Here is a 6,848-nt window from a genome sequence, read left to right as displayed (position 1 = left end):
AACTCCGAGATGCTTGCACCAGTCCATAAATGGATCGCTTGAGTTTGCACACTTTGTCAGCATTCTCAGGATCGACAAAACCTTCGGGTTGCACCATATACAACTCTTGCTTAAGAAAACCGTTAAGGAACACCGTTTTGACATCCATCTGCCAGATTTCATAATCGTAAAAGGCAGCTATTGCTAACATGATTCGGACAGACTTAAGCATCGCTACCGGTGAGAAAGTCTCATGGTAGTCAATTCCTTGAACTTGTGAAAAACCCTTTGCCACAAGTCGAGCTTTATAAACGGTCACATTACCGTCTGCGTCTGTCTTCTTCTTATAAATCCATTTGTTCTGAATAGCCTTGCGGCCTTCAGGTAGTACTTCTAAAGTGCACACTTTGTTCTCATACATGGATCCTATCTCGGACTTCATGGCCTCCAGCCATTTGTTGGAATCCAGGCCCACCATTGCTTCTTCATAATTCGCAGGTTCATTGTTGTCCAACAACATGATCGTCAAGACAGGATTATCGTACCACTCGGGAGCAGTACGTGATCTTGTCGACCTGCGAGGTTCGACAGTAACTTGATCCGAAGTTTCATGATCATCATCATCAACTTGTTCCTCAACCGGTGCCGCAGCAACAGGGGTTTCCCCTTGCCCTGGGCCACCATCAAGAGGATTTAGAGGTTCGACAACCTCATCAAGTTCTATCTTCCTCCCACTCAATTCTTTCGAGAGAAACTCCTTCTCAAGAAAAGCTCCGTTTTTAGCAAAAAACACTTTGCCCTCGGATTTGAGATACAAGGTATACCCAACTGTCTCCTTTGGGTAACCTATGAAGACGCACTTTTCTGCTTTGGGTTCCAGCTTTTCAGCTTGAAGCTTTTTGACATAAGCATCACATCCCCAAACTTTAAGAAACGACAACTTTGGTCTTTTGCCATACCACAGTTCGTATGGTGTCGTATCAACAGATTTTGATGGTGCCCTATTTAAAGTGAATGCACTGTTTCTAATGCATAACCCCAAAATGATAACGACAAATCAGTAAGAGACATCATATGTCGCACCATCTCTAATAAAGTACGATTACAACGTTCGGGCACACCATTACACTATGGTGTTCTAGGCGGTGTCAACTGTGAAACAATTCCACATTGTCTTAAGTGAGCACCAAACTCGAAACTCATATATTCACCCCCACGATCAGACCGTAGGAACTTGATCTTCTTGTTATGATGATTTTCGACTTCACCCTGAAATTGTTTGAACTTTTCAAACGTCTCAAACTTGTGCTTCATCAAGTAGACATAACCATATCTACTCAAATCGTCAGTGAAGGTAAGAAAATAACGATATCCGTCGCGTGCCTCCACACTCATCGGACCACACACATAGGTTGTATGATTTCCAACAAGTCACTTGCAAGCTCCATTGTTTCGGAGAACGGAGTCTTAGTCATCTTGCCCATGAGGCATGGTTCGCACGTGTCAAGTGAATCAAAGTCAAGTGACTCCAAAAGTCCATCAGTATAGAGTTTCTTCATGCACTTTACACCAATATGACCTAAGCGGCAGTGCCATAAAAACATGGCGCTATCATTGTTAATTTTAACTCCTTTGGCCTCAATGTTATGTATATGTGTATTATCACTATCAAGATTCAATATGAACAATCCTCTCACATTGGGTGCATGACCATAAAAGATATTACTCATAGAAATAGAACAACCATTATTCTCTGACTTAAATGAGTAACCGTCTCGCAATAAACAAGAACCAGATATAATGTTCACGCTTAACGCAGGCACTAAATAACATTTATTTAAGTTCATAACTAATCCTGATGGTAACTGAAGTGAAAATGTGCCGACGACGATTGCATCAACCTTGGAACCATTTCCCACGCGCATCATCACTTCATCCTTCGCCAGCCTTCGCTTATTCCGCAGTTCCTGTTTCGAGTTGCAAATATGAGCAACAGAACCGGTATCGAATACCCAGGCACTACTTCGAGATCTGGTTAAGTACACATCAATAACATGTATATCAAATATACCTGATTTTTCCTTGGACGCCTTCTTATCAGCCAGATACTTGGGGCAGTTGCGCTTCCAGTGACCCATACCCTTGCAATAATAGCACTCCGTTTCAGGCTTAGTTCCAGCTTTGGGCTTCTTCGTCGGATTGGCAACAGGCTTGCCGCTCTTCTTTGAATTACCCTTCTTTCTTTGTCGTTTCTCTTGAAACTAGTGGTCTTATTCACCATCAACACTTGATGCTCTTTACGGAGTTCTGACTCTGCGACTTTCAGCATCGCGAATAACTCGTCGGGTGACTTGTTCATCCCTTGCATGTTATAGTTCAACACAAAGCTCTTATAGCTTGGTGGTAGTGATTGAAGAATTCTGTCAGTGATAACCTCTTTCGGGAGTTCAATCCCCAGCTCAGCTAGACGGTTTGAGTACCCAGACATTTTGAGCACATGTTCACTGACAGACGAATTCTTCTCCATTTTGCAAGCATAGAATTTATCGGAGGTGTCATACCTCTCAATCTGGGCGTTCTTCTGAAAGATAAACTTCAATTCCTGGAACATCTCATATGCTCCATGACGCTCAAAGCGACGTTGAAGTCCCGGTTCTAAGCCATACAAGACTGCACATTGAACTACTGAGTAGTCCTCCTTGCGTGCTAACCAAGCGTTCTTAGCATCTCGGTCAGCCGCCGCGGGTGGTTCATCTCATAGCACAGCATTAAGGACATAACCCTTCTTCTCAGCTTGCAGGAGCAACTTAAGATTACGAGCCCAGTCTACAAAGTTGCTTTCATCATCTTTCAACTTAGTTTTCTCTAGGAACGTATTAAAATTTAGGGTGACTGTCGCGTGAGCCATTGATCTACAACACAAATATTTTCAAAGTGGACTTAGACTATGTTCAAGATAATTAGAGTTTAACTAATCAAATTACTTGCTAAACTCCCACTCAAAAAGTACATCTCTCAAGTCATTTGAGTGGTGCATGATCCAATTCCACTAGCTCAAGTCCGATCATCACGTGAGTTGAGGATAGTTTCAGTGGTAAGCATCCGTATGCTAATCATATCAACTATATGATTCATGATCGACCTTTCGGTCTCATGTGTTCCGAGGCCATGGCTGCACATGCTAGGCTCGTCAAGCTTAACCCGAGTGTTCCGTGTGTGCAACTGTTTTGCACCCGTTGTATGTGAACGTTGAGTCTATCACACCCGATCATCACGTGGTGTCTCGAAACGACGAACTGTAGCAACGGTGCACAGTCGGGGAGAACACAATTTCGTCTTGAAATTTTAGTGAGAGATCACCTCATAATGCTACCGTCGTTCTAAGCAAAACAAGGTGCATAAAAGGATTAACATCACATGCAACTCATAAGTGACATGATATGGCCATCATCATGTGCTTCTTGATCTCCATCACCAAAGCACCGGCACGATCTTTCTGTCACCGGCGCCACACCATGATCTCCATCAACGTGTCGCCATCAGAGTTGTCGTGCTACTCATGCTATTACTACTAAAGCTACGTCCTAGCAATATAGTAAACACATCTGCAAGCACAAATGTTAGTTTAAAGACAACCCTATGGCTCCTGCCGGTTGCCGTACCATTGACGTGCAAGTCGATATTTAACTATTACAACATGATCATCTCATACATCCAATATATCATATCACGTCATTGGCCATATCATATCACATGCATACCCTGCAAAAACAAGTTAGACGTCCTTTAATTGTTGTTGCATGTTTTACGTGGCTGCAGTGGGTATCTAGTAGATTGCATCTTACTTACGCAAAAACCACAACAGAGATGTGCAAATTGCTATTTAACCTCTCCAAGGACTGCCTCGTCAAAACCAAGTCAACTAAAGTTGAAGAAACCGACACCCGCCAGTCATCTTTATGCAACGAGGTTGCATGTCAAGCGATGAAACCAGTCTTTCATAAACGTACGAATAATGTCGGTCCGGGCTGCTTCAATCCAACAATACCGCCGAATTGAGAAAAGACTAAGGAGGGAATCAAATCGAACATCACCGTCCACAAAACCCTTTGTGTTCTACTCGAGATTACATCTACGCATGAACCTAGCTCATGATGCCACTACTGGGGAACGTCGCATGGAAAACAAAAAAATTCCTACGCGCACAAAGACCTATCATGGTTATGTCCATCTACGAGAGGTGTTTTGGATCTACGTACCCTTGTAGATCGCACAGCAGGAAGCGTTAAGAAACGCGGTTGATGTAGTGGAACGTCCTCACGTCCCTCGATCCGCCCCGCGAACTGTCCCACGAACCGTCCCGCGATCCGCTCCGATCTAGTGCCGAATAGACGACACCTCCGCGTTCAACACGTGTACAGATCGACGATGATCTCGGACTTCTTGATCCAACAAGCAAGGCAGAGAAGTAGATGAGTTCTCCGGCAGCGTGACGACGCTCCGGTGGTGGTGAAGGATCTACTCCTGTAGGGCTCCGCCCGAGCTCCGCAGAAATACGATCTAGAGGAAAAACCGTGGTGTTTGTGGTCGGGCTGCCATGGAAAAAGTTGTCTCAAATCAGCCCTAGAAATCCACTATATATAGGATGAGGGGAGGGGAGGCTTGCCTGCACCGGCCAGGGAGGTGGAGGAGTCCACCTCCAATCCTAGTCCAACTAGGATTGGAAGGTGGAGTCCTTCCCTTCCTTCCCACCTCTTTTTTTCTATTTGATTTTCTTATCCCTTGCGCATAGGCCTTATTGGGCTGTCCCACCAGCCCACCAAGGGCTGGTGCGCCACCCCTAGGGCCTATGGTCTTCCACGGGTGGGTTGGCCCCCTCCCGGTGAACATCCGGAACCCATTCGTCACTCCCGGTACATTCCCGGTAATGCCTGAAAACCTTCTGGCAATCAAATGAGGTCATCCTATATATCAATCTTTGTCTCCGGACCATTCCAGAAACCCTCCTGACGTCCGTGATCTCATCCTGGACTCCGAACAGCATTCGGTAACCACACATATAACTCAACTATACTAAAACATTGTCGAACCTTAAGTGTGCAGACCCTGCGGGTTCGAGAACTATGCAGACAGGCCCCGAGGTACTCCTCGGTCAATATCCAATAGCGGGACCTGGATGCCCATATTGGATCCTACATGTTCTCCGAATAACTTATCGGTTGAACTTGAGTGTCAAGGATTCACGCAATCCCGTATGTCATTCCCTTTGCCCTTCGGTATGTTACTTGCCCGAGATTCGATCGTCGGTATCCGCATACCTATTTCAATCTCGTTACCGGCAAGTCTCTTTTCTAGTTCCGTAATACAAGATCCCGTGACTTACACTAAGTCACATTGCTTGCAAGGCTTGTGTGTGATGTTGTATTACGGAGTGGGCCCCGAGATACCTCTCCGTCACACGGAGTGACAAATCCTAGTCTTGATCCATACTAACCCAACGGACACCTTCGGAGATACCTGTAGAGCACCTTTATAGTCACCCAGTTACATTGTGACATTTGATACACACAAGGTATCCCTCCGGTGCCAGTGGGTTATATGATCTCATGGTCATAGGAACAAATACTTCACACACAGAAAACAATAGCAATAAAATGACACAATAAATATGCTACGTTCATAGTTTGGGTCTAGTCCATCACATGATTCTCCTAATGATGTGATCCAGTCATCCAGCAACAACACTTTGCACATAGTCAGAAAACCTTGACTATCCTTGATCAACTGGCTAGCCAACTAGAGGCTTGCTAGGGACATTGTTGTGTCTATTTATCCACACATGTATCTATGTTTTCATTCAATACAATTATTGCATGGATAATAAATGATTATCTTTAGACAGGAAATATAATAAGAACTATTTATCATTGCCTCTAGGGCATATTTCCAACAGTTCTTATATAGGGTTTGGTCTATGGCGGGATGGACCTCGTCCGTCCGATCGCGATCCGACGACTAAGAACGGACGAAGTGGCTAGACGGGTCTAATGGGTTCTGTAGTTGGGCTATGTAGGGATGAGGGGGAAATGGTGCAACCCGCGACAGAGTTATTAAAACACCGAAACATCCGACAATTAAACCGGCTATAGTGCTGCTATATAATAAATGATACGGGTATCAAACGAACTCCGATTACGATGAAATTTAGGAGGCGTCCTACCTACATTAAAATAAGACCGTCCGCCAACTTCCAACTCAATCCGAGAAAGTTTTATACACACTTTTAAAAACAAGATTTCAACGGTGTCGTGGGCACGTACGTCTGTGGTTGGTCTCAAAATGATCAATGAAAAAAATGGAGAGAACCGACAACTAATAACGGATGCAAGTTTTTAAAAGTGACGGCAACGGAGTGCCGATGCAATGCAGATGATGCACATGATGCGATGATGAATGCAACAACAAAATAATAACACAACGACAACGGAATAAAAGGGGAATATTCTGGAGCGTCGGTCTCAGGTTGTTACAACTCTCCTACACTAACAAGAGATCTTGCCCCGAGATCTAAGAATGAAAAGGGGGAGAGGAAGAGAAGGAGAAACAGTAAATCATAGTTGCTTCTTGACAAACGAGTGAAACCAACGATCCTTGAAGGTTGCAAAGAGATGAAGAATGATATAAGGTACAAGCAAGATTCAAACCAAAATTTTGGCAGCACTTCGGTAGGAAATTGTGGACAAAATTTGATAAGATGGAAAGATCTTGACAAAACTAGATAATGGATAAAAGAGAGCAACATCTCCGAAAACGAGAATATAAACTAGATCATTGGGAAGAAGGAATGGAGAAGAAAATCAAAACTTCTA

The sequence above is a fragment of the Hordeum vulgare genome, chromosome 5H, assembly GCF_904849725.1.
Source record: "Hordeum vulgare subsp. vulgare chromosome 5H, MorexV3_pseudomolecules_assembly, whole genome shotgun sequence".
Lineage (NCBI taxonomy): Eukaryota > Viridiplantae > Streptophyta > Magnoliopsida > Poales > Poaceae > Hordeum > Hordeum vulgare.
Note: the sequence above shows the minus strand (reverse complement) of the source record.